The sequence below is a fragment of the Schistocerca cancellata genome, chromosome 4 (assembly GCF_023864275.1).
Source record: "Schistocerca cancellata isolate TAMUIC-IGC-003103 chromosome 4, iqSchCanc2.1, whole genome shotgun sequence".
NCBI classification, from domain to species: domain Eukaryota; kingdom Metazoa; phylum Arthropoda; class Insecta; order Orthoptera; family Acrididae; genus Schistocerca; species Schistocerca cancellata.
The window spans coordinates 700793058-700815580 of record NC_064629.1 but is presented as its reverse complement, the minus strand read 5'-3'; the positions used below and the strand labels follow the sequence as shown (position 1 = coordinate 700815580).

At 44.3% G+C, this 22523-nt stretch overlaps 1 long non-coding RNA gene across 2 annotated transcripts in view; it reads right to left on the bottom strand.

Moving 5' to 3' along the window:
• The window catches only part of LOC126184743 (uncharacterized), a 555678-nt gene that overhangs the window by 391968 nt on the left and 141187 nt on the right, over positions 1–22523 (bottom strand). For both annotated transcript variants that reach the window (XR_007536869.1, XR_007536870.1), the window contains exon 2: positions 6887–6946. This is a non-coding gene — a long non-coding RNA (uncharacterized LOC126184743). The remainder of the gene's footprint in view (positions 1–6886; positions 6947–22523) is intronic.

The window sequence follows — 22523 nt, the reverse complement described above, 5'->3', positions numbered from 1 at the left end:
CGAAGTCATGTCATATAGTGTCCACTGGTTATTACGAGGAGTAGTCATACGCATCAAGCGATCACAGGCCCTATAGACCACGCGCTGCTTCCAAAAACTGCCGCCATTCCTCTCTGTTTTGCTCTCGGTTCCTCCAGGTGTCCTCAGTATTTCTGGGCTGCCATATCCTTCGCCAGGTCGTCCATCCAGCGCTGCCTTGGCCGTCCTATGGGGCGTCTGGTGTTTACTTTCCTCTCAGGTGCTTTCTTCACCTGTCTTTCTTCTGGAATACGGGCTAAATGGCCTGCCCACTGGATTCTTTTGCTCTTCAGCTTCTGTAAGATTCTTGGTTGTTGCATCATGAGGTAAACCTGCCCGTTCTTCCTCCTCCTCTATTCTCCTTTATCTTAAATCGGTCCCAATATTTTTGTTTCTGAACTGTACGTGGCTTCTGGCATAGAACTGTGTTATATATTCTCATCTTGATATTCGCTGATATTGGTTTTGAACTGAGTGTTTACCTGAGTGAATACATGCGTTTCATTCCAACTGCTGTCCTTTCTTTGATTTCCATCTCTGTGCTGTTGTCGCTGGCAAACCAAGATCCCAAGTACTTATCACCTCGAAAAAATAAGGTTACGCAATTAAAAAAATTTTTTTTACAGGTACTTGTTTCCAGTACTTGTACTCATTCAAATCTCGGCGCCATAACACCGAAGCACGCCACCAGAGGAGGCAAAACGAAATGACCGACATGACTGACAAAATGGAGTACTCGTATGGTGCAGTCATTCATTTTCTGCATTAGAAGGGGAACAACCCATACTTAAATGAAACTATATGGTTCCAGAAACTTCTTCAAGTCGTAAACATTTTTATGTATATATGCAGACTGAAGCGACTAATGAAAATTTGTACCAAGGCCGGGATTCGAACAAGAGTCTCCTGCTCACTAGGCAGATGCTCTAACTACTACGCCGCCTTGTCGCAGTGGCTTTGGACATCTGCACGAACTATCCTAGCACGCCTTCCACCGCAGACCAAATTCCCATTCACGCCTGAAACCACTTGGTATTCCCCATAAACTTGAACAACATTGCAGACGCTCTCCAACGGTACTGGAATAGCACCTCAGTATCGAACGAAATGGGGGATCCTGCATGAAATCCAGGCGTATGTGATTTAATCAAGTGAAACTGTATGGTTCAAGAGACCTTTTCAGGTCTCTAACATCTATAATGTATGTAAGCAGACTGAAGCGACGAATGAAAATTTGTGCCAAGTCTAGTGGGGAGTACCAAGTGGGCTGAGGCGTGAATTGGAATTTGGATTGAGGAGAGAAGCGTGCCAGGGCAATCAGTGAAGTTGTGCAAAGCCCCTGTGCAGGGTGGTGGAGTGGTTATCACATCTGTTTGTGAGCAGGAGACCCGGGTTCGAATCCCGGACTCTGTACAAATTTTCGCTCGTAGCTTCAGTCTGCATATGTACACTGACAGAAAAAAGAATCGCAACACAAAAAAGGAGTTGTGCGACATATACGAAAGTTGGTAGGCGTGTTTATACATCTGAAAGATGATGTTTATTCAGATTTCGCGCCCGTCGCAGAAGAATGGTGCTAATAATGCCACGGTGAGGATGCAGATCAGGTTTGCTCTGAGTACACGCTGTAACGGTCGTGAGCGTTAGTTACCTTTGCGTTCGGACGTGAAGAGTTCATGTTAGTCAAGAATACCTTTCAGGCGACAAAGACGCCATTATCAACAGCGCACAGAGTTTGAACGAGTCGGTGTGATAGGGCTACGAGAAGCTGGATGTTCCTTCAGCGATACTGCAGAAAGACTGTGACAGCAATGTAGCCACTGTACATGATTGCTGGCAGCGGTGCAGACGAGAACGTACGGTCGCAAAAAGACCAGGCCAAGTGGCAGTACCGGGAGGGAAGACCATCGTGTTCGGCATTGGGTTCTGACGCGTCGTACTGTATCTGCAGCAGCAATTTGAGCAGCAGTTGACAGCTCAGAGACACAACGAACTCTTACAAATCTGTTACTCCAAGGACGGCTCCGACGAAAACGTCCTATAGCGTGCATTCCACTGACGCCAATTCACCGCCATTTGCGATTTCAGTGGTTTCGTGCGAGATCTAATTGGAGGGCAGGGTGGAGGTCTGTTGTGTTTTCTTGTGAAAGCTGGTTCTGCCTCGGCGCCAGTGATGGCTGTGTTTTGGTTAGGAGGGGGCCAGTTGAGGGCCTGCAATCATGTTTTTTGCTCACGTATCGTGTCATTTCTGGAAACCCAGAGTCTACTCTGTAGGAATCAACATGGATTCCGGAAACAGAGATCGTGTGAGACCCAACTCGCTTTATTTGTTCATGAGACCCAGAAAATATTAGATACAGGCTCTCAGGTAGATGCCATTTTCCTTGGCTTCCGGAAGGCGTTCGATACAATTCCGCACTGTCGCCTGATAAACAAAGTAAGAGCCTACGGAATATCACACCAGCCGTGTGGCTGGATTGCAGAGTTTTTAGCAAACAGAACACAGCATGTTGTTCTCAATGGAGACACGTCTACAGACGTTAAAGTAACCTCTGGCGTGCCACAGGGGACTGTTATGGGACCATTGCTTTTCACAATATGTTCAAAAAATTGTTCAAATGGCTCTGAGCACTATGGGACTTAACTGCTGTGGTCATCAGTCCCCTAGAACTTAGAACTACTTAAACCTAACCATCCTAAGGACATCACACACATCCATGACCGAGGCAGGATTCGAACCTGCGACCGTAGCGGTCACGCGGTTCCAGACTGTAGCGCCTAGAACCGCACGGCCACTCCGGCCGGCACAATATATGTAAATGACCTAGTAGATAGTGTCGGAAGTTCCATGCGGCTTTTCGCGGATGATGCTGTAGTACACAGAGAAGTTGCAGCATTAGAAAATTGCAGCGAAATCCTGGAAGATCTGCAGCGGATAGGCACTTGGTGCATGGAGTGGCAACTGATCCTTAACATAGACAAATGTAATGTATTGCGAATACACAGAAAGAAGCATCCTTTATTGTATGATTATTTGATAGCGGAACAAACCTTGGTAGCAGTTACTGGGAAGTATGCGTACGGAACGATTTGAAGTGGAATGATCATATAAAATTAATTGTTGGCAAGACGGGTGCCAGGTTGAGATTCGGTGGGAGAGTCCTTAGAAAATGTAGTCCATCAATAAAGGAGGTGGCTTACAAAACACTCGTTCGACCTATACTTGAGTATTGCTCATCAGTGTGGGATCCGTACCAGGTCGGGTTGACAGAGGAGATAGAGAAGATCCAAATAAGAGCGGCGCGTTTCGTCACACGGTTATTTGGTAAGCGTGATAGCGTTACGGAGATGTTTAGCAAACTCAAGTGGCAGACTCTGCAAGAGAGGCGCTCTGCATCGCGGTGTAGCTTGCTGTCCAGGTCTCGAGAGGGTGCGTTTCTGGATGAGGTATCGAATATATTGCTTCCCCTACTTATACCTCCCGAGGAGATGATGAATGTAAAATTAGAGACATTCGAGCGCGCACGGAGGCTTTCCGGCAGTCGCTCTTCCCACGAACCATACGCGACTGGAACAGGAAAGGGAGGTAATGACAGTGGCACGTAAAGTGCCCTCCGCCACACACTGTAGGGTGGCTTGCGGAGTATAAATGTAGATGTAGATGTAGAACCAGTCTGCGTGCTAGACACATTGGACCTGCACCTGTAGTTATCGTCTATGGTGTGATTTCGTAAGACAGCAGGAGCACGCTTCTGTTTATCCCACACATGCTAACTGTAAAATTGTTTCCCAGCAGGATAACCCTCGGCCACATACCGCTGTTGTAACCCAACATGCTTTATAGAGTGTCGACATGTTGCCTTGGTCTGTTCGATCACCAGATCTGTCTCCAATTGAACACATATTGGACATCATCGGACGACAACTCCAGCGTCATCCACAAACAGAATTAACCGTTCCTGTATTTATCGAACAACTGCAACAGACGTTGAACTCCAGGCCGCAAACTGACATCTGGCACTTGCACAACACAATGCAGCATTCAACATTCTGGTGGTTACATCGGTTTTAATGTACCAGCAATACACATTTTCAATTACTTTTCTCGCACTTAGATTAAGGTATAATCTTTCAATGTTAATCGCTTAAATACTATGTTACCTAGATAAATGTATTCCGGAAATTTCGATACCGTTCAGTAATGAAGGTCACAGTCACACATGTTGCTTTTTTGGACTATCAAATGTTGCCTCACACCGCTTATTATCCTGAAATGGCGCCCAGTAACTACTTCCTCCTTCCTCAGATGAAAATAGTACCGCGTGATAGGAATTTCCAAAGTGAAAACGAGGTGACTGCGAGGTTGGACATTTCCTGCACAACGAAAATCCAGACTTGTGCAAACAAGGTCTCCACCATGTTATCTAACGTGGAAAAAATGTGTCACATTGAAAGATGAATATGTAGAGACGTACCAACACACTCATCAAGTTTCGTATTCACAGCTTCACTTTTTCTAGGTGGTAACAAAGACTTCATGACTACCCCTCGTACGTATTGGCGTCGTCCACTTATTATTCAGGTCCTACGAACGTGTTTCTTCTTCTTCTTAACTGTCGCTTTGGCCTGGGAGACCACATGCGTTCTCTACATTCCTCCACCAATCATTCTATTCCTGGCTTTCGAAGTCCACTCTCCTTTTCTACTGCCCATCGCATCCATATCCCTGTTGATGGTATCCTTCCATCTTGTCCGTGGCCTTCCTCGGCCCCTTCTGCCTTCCACGGAACCTCAGAATGCTACACGTGGTAGTCTTTCCTCTGCCATCCTCGTTAGCTGTCCAGCCCTCGTCACTTTTCTTTTCTTCATCCTTCGGACAGTATCAGCTTGTGAATATAGATTTGCCAGTTCCTGCTTTTTTACTATCCTCCACTCCTGTGATTGGGAGTCCCTCTTGGGGCCAAACATTTTAATACCTTTCACTCGACGACTAGCAGGTTTTGTTCCTTTGTTTTCTTTAAAATAAATGTTTCAGAGCCGTATAGAGCTACCGAGAGAAGTACTCACTGGTATAGTCTGATTTTAAAAATTCTCGAAACCGCTCCACTGCACAGCACGTCCCGTAAGCCAAAATATGATATCTTTGCCACTGCAATCCTTGCCTTACTCTCAGTTTTCATTCTATTCTGCTCGCTGAAAATGTGCTTAAGCAAACATAAATTAAAATCTGTAGATATTTGCCCTAACTAATTGGATCTTCAACGTGAAGTAAAACAGCGTATGGAACGAGAACGGTTAGAATGGAAACCAAGATGTTGTCCGACTGACAGCTTGGTTAAGGGGCTGTTGCCCAAATACACATCTAACGAATTGGCAGTCGAACCCAAGTTGGTCATCGGATTTTCTTCTTCTGAAAAACTATAGGCCACCCCACAACTCGTTAGTTTAGCCAGCCCGATTTAGGTTTTCCGTACTTTCCCTAAATTACTTCAGGCAAACGCGGGGATGGTTCCTACTATAAAACCACAGACGACCACTTGCCCCACTCTTGTCAAACTAGACCAGTAAGTACGTCAATGCCTGTATGTATGAATTATCTTATTTTTATTGTCATTAAATTGTAATACCTTATGTCCAGTACCTCTGTAAGGGTGAAACACTGACGGAAAAAACTACTACTACTACTACTACTTCTATTACCAAAACTACACAGTGCTATACGGTAGATTGTTAACGAAGGTCCCAGCATACGGAAAAGTTTCCTAGATACGTGAGTCGCCCGAAGACTTCTGAAGTAACAGAACCCACTGCATTGTACTCGACGACTAGTGTTCACCACAGACAAGGCTATCGTCAGGGATGCCCCAGGGAAGTGTGATAGGCCCGCTCTTCTTCACTATATACATAAAGGATCTGACGGATAGAGTGAGCAGCAATCTGTGATGCTTGCTGATAACGCTGTAGTGTACGGGAAAGAGTCGCAGTTTAGTGATTGTAGGAGGAAACAGAATGACTTAGATTTCTATTTCGTGCGAATGACAGCTTGATCTAAATATAGACAAATTTAAGTTAATGCAGATGAGTAGGAAAAACAATGCAGCAATGTTCGAATACAATATTAGTGATGTGCTTCTTGATAGTCATGTATGTTAAATATCTGTGCGTAATACTGCAAAGCTGTATGAAATAGAACGAGTACTTAAGGTCAGCAGTGGGAAAGGCGAATGGTAAACTTCGATTTACTGGGAAAATTTTCGGAAAGTGTTGCTCATTTGTAAAGGAGACCGCGTACAGAACACCAGTGCGATCCATTCTTGAGTACTGTTTGAGTGTTTGGGATCCCCACCAGGTAGGATTAAAGGAATACGCCGAGGCAATACAGTGGCATTCTGCTAGATTTCTTAACGCTAGATCTCATCAACATGCTAGTGTTACGGAGATTTTTCGTGAACTCAGATGAGAATCTCTGGAGGAAAAACCACGTTCTTTTCGCGAAGCGTTATCAAGAAACCGACTTTTTTGGCTGACTGCAGCCGACGTACATTTCACCCAAGGACCGCGAAAACAACATGAGAGAAATTAGGGCTCGTATGGAGACAATCAAATAGAAATTTTTGCCTCGCTCCATTTGCGAGAGGAACAGGCAATGGAATGACAAGTTTTGGTACAAGGTACCCTACTGCACCGTGCACGGTGTGGTGGTTTGCGGTGTATGTATGTGGATGTACTAGTTTGTAGCTCACTGAAAAACAAGGGCACTGCACGGAATTGCTATAAGTAGTTCGCTGGAAAACAACATACGTACTCAAATTACGACAATTAATCTCTATGCTACGATGCTGTCATACATTTAGTAAGGCTAACTTACCTTCCGGCGAAGCCGACAGCCAAATCTTCTTTCATACTCGATTCTGCTTACAGGTGGAATCTGCAGACAAGAGAAACATTGCCATCTGAAAAATTCAGTGTGAGATAAGATGCCAGTAATGAATATTGATTTTTGGGAATGTATCACCAGAGATAAAATACTGGAACATAGGTAATTTCTCCCCATGCTAAATCAGTTTTTTTAAAAAAGGGTAAGAACTACATATTTTCTGCAATAGAACTATAGTTTCTTTACGTGAAACTATGAAGCAATTGAAACTTTTGCTTCATAAACTGTAAATTTCTTAAACTAAAAACGTGACCGTAAAAATTATTCACCATTTACAGACAGAAATTCAAATACATTGACAGTATGTTTATTTTGAGACCTTTGCATAGGCATTCCATCTAGCGAAAGAAAAAAATGATGCTATGTCGGTATGAGCGCACCACAGCAAGTTCTTTAGCGTCCATCCTAAAATTTTAAGAGACGAGTTTGGATAGATGTCAAAAAAGTGGTAAAACGCAAGCCACAAAGGAAACAGAAAAAACACACTAAAATCATACTCTCTCTCTCTCTCCCTCTCTCTCTCTCTCTCTCTCTCTCTCTCTCACACACACACACACACACACACAAAACAACGAAAATCAAATAGTCAGATTTTAAACTTTCAGTAAAAAGGGGAAAAGCAGTGAAAAAAAAAATAATACAGCAGATAGCTACTGTTGGCTGGTTGCCGGCTGGTATGACCGAGTGGTTCTAGGCGCTTCAGTCTGGAACCGCGTGACCGCTACGGTCGCAAGTTCGAATCCTACCTCGGGCATGGATGTGCGTGATGTCCTTGGGTTAGTTAGGTTTAAGTAGTTCTAAGTTCTAAGGGACTGATGACCTCAGATGTTGTGATGTTGTGCTCAAAGCCTTTTTTTTTTTTTTGTTTTTTGTTTTTGGAAGGTCGTTGGAATAAAAGGGATCCTGCAACTCACTAAAATCTCCAGCCTAAAAGCTTAGTTCAGAGTCCAGACATTTCACAAAATTTTAAAAGCTTTACCACACTCATCTCGTCATCAGCTAGAATAGAAGGCAGATCCCCAGCTAAATCTGCTTCCACCCGCTTATCAAAATACAAAATGCACACAGTTAAAATGTGACGTATAGTGATATACACGCCAGAGGCATAGCCGGAGTAAGAAGCCATGTGTTGGGGGACAGTGCCCAATTCGGAGTTCGGAGGCGGGTCAGGGCCACTTCATCCCACCAGAGTAACACATATGAACAACGCACCGGCCGGATGGATGGCTTTACAATCTGAAGCTTATTTCCCGTCACTGTCAGCCACTCCTCCTCTACACAACTGCATGGATCTCCGACTCACGAGCGAAATGACAATCTGCAAGGAAATGGCAAAATATGTCATGTGATGTCATGTCCCTGCAGGCGTCCTTGGTGGATTTGCTCGTTCATTTCCCCAAACTCCCAAGTGTCTCGGTGGCCAAAAGAAAGAGATACCAACTTTCCCTGCTACTGAAAAAAGTAGAGTTGGCCATGTAATAGCTGAACTATTTTCTATGCTGGGTACATGTGCTGCCATTTTAAAATTTTAGGAAAATTATTTAAAGGTGCTGGGGAAGCTAGCGTGGGACAGTTGGTACCCCACTTTTCAGACAGTCATTTAGTAAACAGGAGCATTTTCGCCTTTCTTGTGCACCGATACGAGCATTTTTCTGCTAGTTCCCTTTTTTTTCCCCTGCTGCAGCAGGAAATGTCGGTCATATGAAAAGAAGTTTATGGGTCAGTAAAATTTTGATAGTTTACTTATGTGAAACTGAAATAAGCCACACTATATAATTTTACACCTCAGACCGGATTTTATGCGAACAAAAATTTTGCATATGATTTTCAGTACCACAACTACATTGGATTCCGAGAATATTTCTTATGACCAAGGAGACGCTTTACAGCATATTTCTCCGTGGTACGCCACTTTATAAACTACATTTTCGACTCACACTGGATTTTATGTGTGTGTTTTACGTGTACAGGTAGGGTAATTTCGAACCTCTGTACGTCGGAAAGGGATAAAAATATCAAGCAAATTTTCAGTGTTGCTCGAGATCCCGATTTTAGTATTATATCGTAAGAATTACAGCCATTTCTTTTGCATAGCCGTCTTGGAATCCTTGGCTCGGTTTTGGCACCCAAAAACCGTGTATCTAGAGTGTTTCTCGATAACGGAAAAAGATGGTTGAAAACGGTAAGCACTGCTGCATAAATGCCTAGGGAAGACGCCGTTAAAATTTGAGCAATTTTCTGCGGTTTTTTATTTTTTAGATTTTGACTCACACCTGATTATAGGTGCGTATTTTACAGGTACAAAACGGAAATTTTGAACTTCTGTATCTGGGAAACGGAAGAAAATATCCAGAAAATTTTCAAACTTGTTTGAGATATCGATCTTACAAATATATTTTAAAAATTTCAGCAATTTGCTGTCCATAGCCGTCTTGGAATCCGCGATTTGGTTTTGGTACACAAAACCATGTATTTCGGTTTTTCTCAGGAATCGTCCATGAACTAAATGATGCTTCCGTAAACCCCTTAATCTTCGCCGTAGACCATATATATCGCAGAAAGACCCAACCGATTTGCTCCATTTGCCTAAGCTGGAGGAAGTGTGTAATATTTAGACTTGACCCTGTACCGTAGGACAGTTACAGATAAGATGATCTTTCTGTTTGATGTACAAATGGTCCCTAGCCTACGGACTATCCAAAACACTTAGCTCTAACTTTCTATCACCAATAGAACCCGAGCTATGAGCCCCCGAAAAATACCGTTTTTATGCACAGCATTTTGGAGAATACACTAAAGAGCCAAAGAAACTGGTACATCTACCTAATATCGTTAGGGGTGGGGCCCCAGCGAGAACGCAGAAGTGCCGCAACACGATGTGGCATAGACTCGACTAATGTCTGAACAGTGCTGGAGGGAATGGACACCATGAATTTTGCAAGGCTGTCCATAAATGCTCACAAGTAAGAGGAGGTGGAGATTTCTTCTTAACAACACGTTGCAAGGCATCACAGATATGCTCAATAATGTTGATGTCTGGGGAGTTTGGTGGCTAGCGGAAGTGTTTAAACTCAGAAGAGTGTTCCTGGAGCCGCTCTTTAGCAATTCTGGACGTGTGGGATGTCGCAATGTCCCACTTGAATTGCCTAAGTCCGTCGGAATGTACAATGGACATGAATGGATACAGGAGATCGGACAGGATGCTTACGTACGTATCACCTATCAGAATCGTATCTAGACGTATCAGGGGTCCCATATCACTCCAACTGCATACGTCCCACACAATTACAGAACCTCCACTAGCTTGAACAGTCCTCAGCTGACGTGCACGGTCCATAGATTCATGAGGTTGGCTCCATACCCGTACACGTCCATCAGATCGATACCATTTGAAACGAGGCTCGTCCGTCCAGGCAACTTGTTCCCAGTCATCAACAGTCCAATGACGGTGTTCACAACCAAGGCGAGGCGTAAAGCTCTGTGTCGTGCAGTCATCAAGGGTATACGAGTGGAACTTCGTCTCTGAAAGCCCATATCGATGGTGTTTCGTTGAATCGTTAGCACGCTGACACTTCTTGATGGCCCAGCATTGAAATCTGCAGCAATTTGCAGAAGGTTTGCACTTCTGTCACGTTGAACGATTCTCTTCAGTCGTCGCTGGTGCCGTTCTTGCAGGATCTTTTCCCGGTCGCAGTGGTGTCGGAGATTTGATGTTTTACCGGATTCCTGATATTCACGGTGCACTCGCGAAATGGTCGTATGGGACAATCCCCACTTCATCGCTACCTCGGAGATTCTGTGTCCCATTCCTCGTGCGTCGACTATAACACAACGTTCGATCTCACTTAAATCTTGATAACCTGCACTGTAGCAGCAGTAACCGATCTAACACTTGTTGTCTAATATAGGCGTTTCCGACCGCAGCGCCGTATTCTGCCTGTTTACACATCTCTGTGTTTGAATACGCATGGTTCAAATGGCTCTGAGCACTATGGGGCTCAAACAGGTGAGGTCATCAGTCCCCTAGAACTTAGAACTTCTTAAACCTAACTAACCTAAGGACATCACACACACCCATGCCCGAGGCAGGATTCGAACCTGAGATCGTAGCGGTCGCGCGGCTCCAGACTGTAGCGCCTAGAACCGCTCGGCCACAATGGCCTGCGAATACGCATGCCTGTACTAGTTTCTTTAGTGTTTAAGTGTATTAGATCGGGCATGCTGTTGCATGCGTCCCGGTATTTTATAATACTAATACGATATGGCGGTTTACTTTCCTCGTTTGATGTTTGTGTGAAAAAAACCTGATAATTGAATGGTTACGAAGATATATTTATTTTACGTGGAGCGCTATGCCATTACCTAGTCAGTCGGTCATCTGCGCAAAGTGATTTCTATAAGACGCTCCTATATGCATTTTGGGACCTCACATTTATATCTGTTGCATTCATTCACAATCACGTTGAATTTAAATACCAAGTGAGGTGGTGCAAGGGACTGGAATTACATTCAAGAGCACTATTCAGAGTGCAGGTTTCCATGATTTGACTAAATCGCTGAAGGTCGACAGGAGTATGATTGCTTTTCTTCCTCAGATTGTAATGACTTCGTCATGAACTAATCTTTCTGAGTTCAAGTAAAAATTTTTTGCATCACAATTCCAGTAACAACGCTCGGTTGTTTCATTCTCCCACCCTCCCTCCGCCCCCAATTTTACAAGGAGCCTTTTCATTATCGTAGATGTAGGCTGTAAACGACAGTAAAAATCGTCGCTAGAAGACCTCCAGTGGAAGGAACTCAGTGCAAATGGGTTCGATGCAGTTTGTTTCTGGGACTTTCAAGCATCTCTACAGCTTTTGGGTTTTCCAATTTTGGCCTATACCAGCGTGTTAGAAGGTAAAATTTGTGAATCAAGCGGCTTCTACCATACTTTCAAGTTACGCAAATATAAATTTCTGCCTCCGAATTATGTCCAAAGACAATAAGAGAAGTATATTGTGTACTGAATATTAAATGGTTGTGTGTTCGCCGGATGATCTTTACTGTTATGGTCTCAGTTCGTTCGCACCTTGTGATATAGTTATCATCATTCATCCAAAATAGACATTAAACGTGTTTGCGGTAAAAGTACCAGCTACACCTTAAGCGCTGCTTGTAGTTTATTTACAGTAGCTCAGCAGTCGTTTTGTGCCACTAACGACAAACATACCAGTAGGGGCTTACTGGGAATTCCGAAAACGGTTGCTATTGAAAACTATACAACGATTCAGTTTAACGGCAACGCATGTGAAACGCGTCAGATGTTACAAGAAAATATTATTTTCAGTGATAGGCAGAATTCCACAGGTGTCGATGAACATTCACACCTATTGGTAAGGCACTAATTTCCACTATAGGCGGTAAAACATCTGACCCCAATTACACTCTGCTTGTATTTCTTATCATGCGGTAGTCACTGTTTGTTATTCCTTACGACACCAACGGTATCTTTTAAATCTTATTCCATTAACTGAATTATTTTGTCGCTTTAGCCTGAACAATATCCCTACATTTTATAGCAGCAGCTTTTATAGGCCGTCTTGTTCATTTGAAAGATCTCGACTTTATCAATGGTTTCTACTTTCTAGTGGAAGTTTCATTTCCTGGCTACACGCAAGACAGAAATATTTTACAAATACTACCTACTGCTTTAGTTAAAGGAGTTCTAGTTCGTGAGTGTATATGTGGTTATTTTCTACCGCCTACAACAGCCTGTTATAACAGTAATAGGCTTGTCTGGACTTACTGTTACCTTGTTTAGCAGCATCTCTTCTCCATAGACATACTATTCGTATTTTTACTCTCAGTAACTCGACACACATTTAATATTAACCATACATAAAAATGATTTATATAGCACTGATTTTATCAAAATCTGACTCGTCTGAAAGTAATTTGTCTTTACCCGGAATCACGTTCCTCGTTGCACGCTCAGCATTTCCTTTTCTTCTCATATGTAGTAAATCGTAGCATAGGAAATAATTGCCAGTCTTCTGCGTTACACGCTATCCGCTCTGGCTCATCCAGAACCTCTCTCTACTTCTTCCGCTAAATCATTGTTTTTACAGAGAACTTCACGAAATAACATTCCGGTTAAAGTTATTAAATTTCATGCACATAATTTTTTCTAGTGTGTCCACTGTCTCCACTAATGTTGCTCACGTCAGAAATATGCGTCTACAAACGTACTTTAACAATCACATGATACGTAAAAAGGGGCGAGTATAATTTATTCTGCTTTCTGTCCTTTTACTTTTCTAAACGGGAAATAAAACAACTAGTATTTGGAAACATTAGCGATACTTAATTTAAAGTAGTTTGTCTCCTTATTTTTGCAGCGTAACGTGTAAAACGGCGAGTAGAAATTTGTGAGCTTCCTCTCCCGGCGGGCATTGGAAAATGCTATGCATCTCTGGAGCAGTTACAGGACAATTCCAAGCCATGTCTGCGCCATCCTTACGTAATTATGCGATTATGCCTTCAGGCCGCAGCAAACTCCCTCTCGTAAGTAGTGACGGTTGGCTTTGAGAATGAAGAGCGATATGTGACGTTTATGCATTTTTAAAATTACAACTGCGAACTTCTGCTATTTTTCTGTTTAATTAAAGTGACAACTATATTTCTCAACGGCCTTGTTCACTCATACATTTTAGCTGTGCGTTTCCACCTGTGCTCTCTTAACAAGCTATTCAGAGTGCGGCAGACAGTTCTTGGCAGCGGTGCCAATAGCTGAGTTGCCTTTTATTTCACGCAATTAATCCAGGAAAAATATCTTCCACGTTTCTGGTTTCAAGTACTTTATTTTTACGCTGCAAGCAATGGGAGCGAGGCCATTAAATACCAGTGTATAGGCTTCATATGAGATACATTAACCGGTGGAGCTTTCAGGGTGAATAGTGCCATTAATCTGACATAATAAACTATATTAAAAAAGTCAATGCCCTGTAAAATTAATAATGTCTTGTAATCCGTCCAAATGTGTTTAAGAGAAGTAAGGTTACAACGTAATTGTGAACTGCTGATGTGAATGACTACATTCATGCTTTCTAACAGCTATATCAGTTCTGTTGCTGTTGGTTGTTACATCGACATTCGATATTTCTTAATGGTTCAAATGGCTCTGAGCACTATGGGACTTAACATCTGAGGTCATTAGTCCCATAGACTTAGAACTACTTAAACCTAACTAACCTTATGACATCACACACATCCATGCCCGAGGCAAGATTCGAACCTGCGACCGGAGCAGCAACGCGGTTCCGGACTGAAGCGACTAGAACCGCTCCGCCACAACGGCCGGCGATATTTCTTATTCTTGTCATTATTCTCAGCTATACATTTTGTCTAAAATAAAATCTGAGTCCACAGTCATTCTAAACTGTTTTATGATACCCATTTTTCTCTTAGTAAAACGCAATCATACTCTGGTTTCCAAAAACTCAATAAGTATAATAATTCAAAAAACTGTATTCCATCTGTGACACAACTCAGCCATAGTGTGGAACACGTGATATGTCAGAGAAAATCAAAATGTGTACACAAACAAGGAATTTATGTTACAACTCAACTCGCGTTTGCATTGTGGCGGCGTATATAGCACAAGTGATTAAGTAGCAGTATAGTAAGACTGCGAGTAGCAACAAATCTCCCAGGAGCATCGCGAACACGCCCTACGTGTCTCAGTACTGGCGAAAGAACTGGCCGATCCTGTGTTGAACTGTTTTCTGAAAGAAGTGACCGATCCTGTGTTGAACTGTTTTCTGTTGACTCTTTTCGTCCACGAGCGAGTCCTGTTTAGTCGAGCTTTGTTGTCTTACAGGCTGAAATCGACCCCCATAACGTTCACCTCCACAGCCGAGGCCACTAACTCACGCCTGTTGGTGGCGCTCGATTTGGAGGTAACAGATTCGAATTCTCGTAGTGGAAGGAATTTCCACCGCGAATATTGAGCCAGAAAGAGAGGACGAGGGTAAAGTTTTTGATCACCAGGCTTCGTTCCGATGTCATGGACTAAATTCCAAACCTCTTCGCAGTGCTTCGGCGTGAGACGCTGTTGATGGCGGTCAGTCCGTCTGGTGGGGACTTAAGTCCGGTACCCTCCACGGTGCTATCCGGGGGGAGTAAGGCTGTGTTCCGGCACCGGGTTTAACCCCCTCACTTCTGTCTTCTTCAAGCTACACAAAAATGATACTACACTATATACACTGATCAGCCAGAACATTATGAACACCGACATACTTTAGATATAAACCCGTCCAGGCGAGAGATGGTTCAAATGGCTCTGAGCACTATGGGACTTAACAAATGGTTCAAATGGCTCTGAGCACTATGGGACTCAACATCTGTGTTCATCAGTCCCGTAGAACTTAGAACTACTTAAACCTAACTAACCTAAGGACATCACACACATCCATGCCCGAAGCAGGATTCGAACCTGCGACCGTAGCACGGTTCCAGACCGGAACGCCGGCGTTCAGGCGAGAGCAGAGCCACCTACGAGGAGTGACAGCTAGTCAGACACACGCACGGTGCATACAGTCTCAGTGAGCATGCTGTCCGTGCGTAGAATGGCAAAGGCGCGCGATCTACCTGAATTTGACAGAGGGCAGATTGTGATGGTCCGGGGGCTCGGCACGAGCATTTCGGAAACTGCACGACTTTTCGGTTTTCCCAGGAGTGCTGTGGTATCTACAACATGTGGCGAAACCAAGGTGAAGCCACGCCTAGACGTCGTGGGATTGGACGGCCATCCGTCATTACAGATGTCTGACGACGTAGGCTGGGCAGACTGGTAAAACAGGACAGGCGGCGAACTGTGGCGGAATCAACATGGGACCTTAATGCTGGGCAGAGTACAAGTACGTCTGCAAACACAGTGTACCGAACACTTCTAACGAAGGACCTCCACAGCCGGCGGCTCACGTATGTGCCAATGTTAACACCATGACATCGGCAACTACGACTGAAATACACGCGTGACCATGGAAAAAAATGTTCAAATTTGTGTGAAATCTTATGGTACTTGACTGCTAAGGTCATCAGTCGCTAAGTTTACAGTCTGGAACCGCGTGACCGCTACGGTCGCAGGTTCGAATCCTGTCTCGGGCATGGATGTGTGTGATGTCCTTAGGTTAGTTAGTTTTAAGTAGTTCTAAGTTCTAGGGGACTGATGACCACAGATGTTAAGTCCCATAGTGCTCAGAGCCATTTGAACCATTTTGAACCTAAGCTTACACACTACTTAACCTAAATTATCCTAAGGACAAACACACACACACCCATGCCCGAGGGAGGACGCGAACCTCCGCCGGGACCAGCCGCACAGTCCATGACTGCAGCGCCCTAGACCGCTCGGCTAATCCCGCGCGGCGTGACCGTGGAACTGGACGTTGGCGCAGTGGCAGCGCGTTACGTGGTCTGAGGAATCCCGATATCTTCTTCATCATGCCGGTGGGAGGGTGCGAATCTGTCGTCTTACAGGGGAACAGCTGCTTGACACCTGTTCTGTGGGGCTGGAGATAAGCTTGCGGCAACTCCATAATGCTCTGGAGAACATTCACGTGGGCATTCATGGCTCGAATAGAGCTCGTGCAAGGCACCATGACTGCCAAGGAGTATCGTACACTGGTTGCAGACCACATACACCCCTTCATGACGATCATGTTTCCCAACGGCAGTGGCATTCTTCAACAAGATAATGCGCCATGTCACAAGGTCAGGAGTGTGATGGAGTGGTTTGAGTAACACATTGACGAGTTCCAATTGATGTTCTGGGCCCTCAACTTACCAGATCTGAACCCGATTGAACACATGTGGGATGTGACTGAAAGTGGCGTCAGAGCTCATCGCCGCTCTCTCCGAAATTTACGGGAATTAGATGACTTGTGTGTGCAGATGTGGTGCCAACTCCCTTCAGCGACCTACCAAGGCCTCATTGCTCCCATGCCACGACACATCACACCCGTTATTCGTACCAAATGTGGACATACCGCCTATTAGGTAGGTGGTCATAATATTCTGCCTGTTTAATGTACTTACCCATTATACCGAGCTACACGCAACTGGTACACTTCCTCGCCCCAAGGAAACGAGCCATTATGTGCAGAGGAGGAAACCCTTTCCCGATTATGGGGGCTGAACCTAGTCATCGGGGTCTCCTAGCGTGCACCTCGTGGTCCAGTGGCTAGCGTTGCTATCTCTGTACCACGGGTCCTGGGTTCGATTCTAGGCCGATTCGAGGATTTTCTGTGCCCGGGGACTGGGTGTTTGTGACGTCATCATCATCTCATCATCATTCGGGTAGTGGCGAGATTGGAAATGGAAAGATTGGAACTTGTATGGGCGCTGATGACCACGATGTTGAGCGCCCCACAAACCAACATCATCGTCAGGGTCTCCCAGCCATAAAAAACATACGATGTTTTCTTCTTTCTTTACCGTCAATAGTGCAGGCATAACGAAATACGCAATCTTCGAAGATATCATCCCTATGGACCTACGCAGTCTCAGCTGCAAGGAAAACGACGCGGAAGACTGCGCCACCAACCATAGACATATCACCCTACACAAAAACTTTACCTCCGACGGCATCCGTTCCACTGATATTTGTTGGATGGTAATGATTTACAGTTTCTCTCTGAGCTGAAACACATGTAGGTGCTACTGCTTAAGTTAGTTGGCATCAACCTATGAATGACCTGCAATCTACTATAAAAGTGGGCGTTCTAACTGCAACAATCCCTTCTGCGACGTGTGGCGAAGGGTAGACATGTGGTATTCTCCACGCTTATTTAAGTACCAGCTTTAGGAAAACTTCTGCGCACAGAGCTCGGATATTTCACCCTTCCGGAGGCTGCACTAAAGGTAGATTACAGTTGGAATGGGATCGCGATGCTACCCCTTAAAAACAACGAACATCGGTCGTCAACGAGAACCGTGATCCTTTGCCAGCCTTCACTGAACGTTCTAGGTATCTAACACGCCGTTATAAATTTTTAACATAGTTTACGAACAGCAGAAAGACGATCATTTAAGCGTCTGGCGACCTCTGCCTGAGTACGGTCTGTCTCCATTGAGCCAACGGCCCTCCGGTCTGAGTTCGTCAGGTAAACGACGGCTCGACACCATGCGACCACATTGGCTTTCCCCAGTTGTTTTCTCTTAAACTCAAAGCGATAGCTACCGTCAAGTTTCAAACGAACGCTTGTCTGCTACACACAGATGGTGCAGCTGGATTGTAGCGCTGTTGATTTGAATGTAGTAGTTCTATGCACCGCTCTTGTAATAAAAATGTACTCAAGTTTTGCTTTTGTTTTCCGTGTCACCACTTTTTTTATTAATTTTTCGTAATTTATAGAAAATAATGCATTTATTTTGGAGAAGATATTCAACCACGTAAGGCGTAAAAAAATGGTTCAAATGGCTCTGAGCACTATGGGACTTAACATCTGAGGTCATCAGTCCCTTAGAACTTAGAACTACTTAAACCTAACTAACCTAAGGACATCACACACATCCATGCCCGAGGCAGGATTCGAACCTGCAACCGTAGCAGCAGCGCGGTTCCGGACTGAAGCGCCTAGAACCGCACGGCCAACGCGGCCGGCCGGAAGGTGTAAAATAAAGCAAAAGTAGTGCATGAAACACTGCAGATTATAATTGCGGTGTAACAGAGGAAATTATACAGAATGTCAGGACAAATGGATCTGTGACGGCGTTCAGGATGCCTGCAGTGGTTAATAGAGTAGGGCACCGTTGTGGATGTTTACTACAATAATTCTTGAGAAAATTTCTCGTGGAGAACCAGCGGTCTGGCTAAAAGCACTTTAAAAATGGATTTAAAAACAGTCTCGAACGAAAAAACATTTGTTTCGCTGGTAACCGGTTTCGGTCAGTATTTGACGATCTTCAGACGCGCATACCATGATTGTAGGCTGTGGCGGTGAATGTAGTGGATGTTGTAGTTCCAACAGTTGACGTTCGTGGAGTTACAACACCCACTCCACTCATCGCTACCGCCTACCAACGTGGTAGGACGCTCTGAGGATGGTCAAACACTGACCGAAACCGGTTCTTTTAAAAAATAAAAAAATAAAAAAAAAGTTTTTGCGCTCGAGATTATTTTTAACTCGTTTTTAAAGTTCACTGAAATGTTTCCATTTGCGGACTGTTCTTTCCAAGATTCGAGCCTGTACCCCTGCGTATCGCGGACAGCGCTCTAACAGAACGGGCAATCCAGACACGACCCACTCTCACGGTTCCACTTCGCCCGGTACTTGCCTCCGACTTTCCAAACTTCTTAGAATCTCTCCTGCAGCTCGCTCGCATATCAGCACGCGTCCTCGCGCCGCTTCCGGGATTTGGGGAGGCGCGTCGGTCCTGGATCGAATTCGCCCGGCGGATTAACGACGGGGGCCAAAGTGTCGGCCACCTTGGCTGTGGTTTTTAGGCGGTTTCCCACATCCGACTAGGTGAATACCGGGCTGGTGCACATGTCCCACCTGAGTTACACGATTCGCAAACATTTCGAAAAAAAAAATCATACACTTTCACTGGGATAACACCATACGCAGACAGACGGACTGCAGAAATACCGTCCTGGGGGAGGGGAGAGGGGGGGGGGGGCAAGGTGTGACGATAGGAAGGGCATCAAACCACCCTGTGCCGCTAACAAAGCCAAATCAAGACATCACAGATGGCATAAGCACAGGAGAAAGAAGAAGACGATAGGAACTTTCTGTATACCTTGTCGGACCTGTACCTCAGTTGTTAACAAATAGTTTAGCCCCAGCCTAGGAGATTTTTTCCAGAATGAATTTCACTCTGCAGTGGAGTGTGCACAGTGATGTCAGTCGATCCTCAGTTAGTGCGTAAGAATAGGTGAAAAGATTGTTTGATTGTTCCATTAGCGCTCAATCACTGAAAATAGTCCCATCCTTGAAACATCTATAAGCATTTGTCGAGGCAAAATAGAACGCAAGCATAAAATTTGTCATGCAATAGCCAGAAACAGGGCAAAGATTCAGTGGCTAAATCCTAAGGCAATGTAATTCACCCAAGAAAGAGGTGGTTTAAAAACTATAGTGCAGCCATTTTTGAGCGCTCGATGGTCTGGGGCTCTTTCCTATTAGGGTTAATAGTGGAGACACAGAAGATTCCAAGAACTACGGTGGACTTCGTCAGTCTCCCGTTTAATCAATGTGGGAGGGTTACGGAGATGCGCAACTACATCCATACATAGTAGTTGATGCCACGGGAGAGGTGTTGGGCAGCACTGTGAGGTCTACCATTGAATTTCGAGAGCGCACGTCCGAAGGAAAGTCAAGAAATATATTACGTCAGCTGTTATGCCTCTCACGAACAATCATTACAGTAAAATAACCAAAAAAGAAAAAAATACCTATCGATAATTGTTTTTCGCACATTAAACAGGAAAAGTAGTAATGGTAGGCGGAATGTTTACGGAGTACCATTGCCCATACACTGTAAGGTAGATTGCGGAGTGCAAATGTTGATGTGGATAATTAGGTCGATTCTTCATTAGAGCAGTATGTTTACCACCTCGAATAGGGCTTGATTGCTGTTTCTCTCTTAATTGGCACAGGTGACGAGACGGGTCAGCGAAAGCGATTAAGATTTAACGAAGCTGATAATCACATTTTGTGGCTGGATTAGCAATACAGCGTACACAGGCCTCCCAGAATTTCATTGCACAAACATTGTTCACTTAAATATCACTTCTTAGTGTCTCGGTGCTGAGTGTTTGAGCGAAATTTATACATCGAATCCCAACGAAGTCCTCCGCTGTGTGAATGCTATGGTGCATTTGTTAAGCGCCTTCGTTTCAATCACCGTTTGTGACATACGTCGGAAACATCTTCTACTGGCTATGGTTTTGTTACGCCGCTTTAATTATAGTACTTTTACCAAATAACACTATCAATAAAATTTCACATGACATCCACGGTGTCCAACCATGTCGTTATATTGCACCTTTCCTTTAACATCAGTTTTTCTGCCTCCACCTTCGCTAACTCCTATTTCAGTCTGGCTTTCAAGGAAAGTTATAGTTTCACGTCGAGATCATTAGAGATGTTCACCGGCTCTGATGGACGGCGACAGGTGCACCGAAACGAATAGCCAACAAATAAACGAAGTGCCAATCGCCAGAAGAGAGCAAGCACGCTCGAACACAAGGAATAAGTTATTTCTAAGCGTGAAAAACAGCAAAGTACTCTAGCAAATCCAGTTACTCTTAATATGGCAATAATTGGCCCCAGTGAAATAATAATGATAATACTAATAAAATGACTGTGTACACCCGAAAGCATTAAGAACATGAGCTAGATCACCGAAGTCAGAAAAGAAGTGAAGGATGCTGACATAACAGATTCAGATATGCAAGACAAATATCCAGTCACGAAGTACTCAAGTTGGAAAGTAGCCAGGAACAATTTGGTCGGAGGAAAGGAAGAAAACGTATAGTGGGAAGATGAAAAAGTGTGGCCCTGAGAAAATCTCGCATGAAGTAATCATTTCGCGTGGTCCTCTAGCGGATTACACGTGTACAATTATGAAACAATAATAATAATAAAATATCTGTCTGGTTGCCATAGTTCCTGTCGAACTTTCAATGGATCCTGGTGTTTATTGGTTTGTCACATATGTCGCACACCACCAGCACAAATCAGCTTTCTTTCTGCTTGGAAATGTGTATGGTGAGCTGCCTGACAGCTATGAAGAGAATGCGGACACTAGAGTAAGTGTCACACTTGAAGGACAAAATAACGTGTGCTTCGGAAAGATGGTGACGACTGCACTTGTGGCTGTTCTTCATTGTTCCACGTCTATCTTTCTGAAAAAATCTGTTTCACGGAAGAACTAAGAAAAAATACATTTAATGACCTAAAGTAGTTCAGCGATTGTGCCGGAAGTTGCTGAATTAGGAACTACAGTGCGACTGAGTTTTTTTAGGTATCAGTGTATTGCCGGCGTTCATGTCACATTTGACTTTTTACACAATCTTCTAAAGGAATAATTGATTTTTTAACGGGGAAATCGTTAGAATGCAAATCTAATTAGCTTAAACAACTCGTTAAAGTGCAACTCAGGTCCGCGCCCGGCCCCCCAGATTTTTTCCCTGATTTCCCAAATTCGCTTCTGGCAAGTGCCAGTGTAGTTTCTGTAAAAGGGTACAGTCGATTTCCTTACCCATCTTCGAAACATTCCGAGCGTGTCTGCCGTCACTAATGATGTCGATGTCGTCGGGACGTAAACGCTAATCTTCCTTCCTTTGTTAAAGTGAAATGATAACTCCACCGCCCCTCAAAACTTCAAAAATGGTTCAAATGGCTCTGAGTACTATGGGACTTAACTTCTAAGGTCATCAGTCCCCCAGAACTTAGAACTACTTAAACCTAACTAACCTAAGGACATCTAACACATCCATGCCCGAGGTAGGATTCGAACCTGCGACCGTAGCGGTCGCGCGGTTCCAGACTGTAGCGCCTAGGCCGGCCGCGGTAGCCGT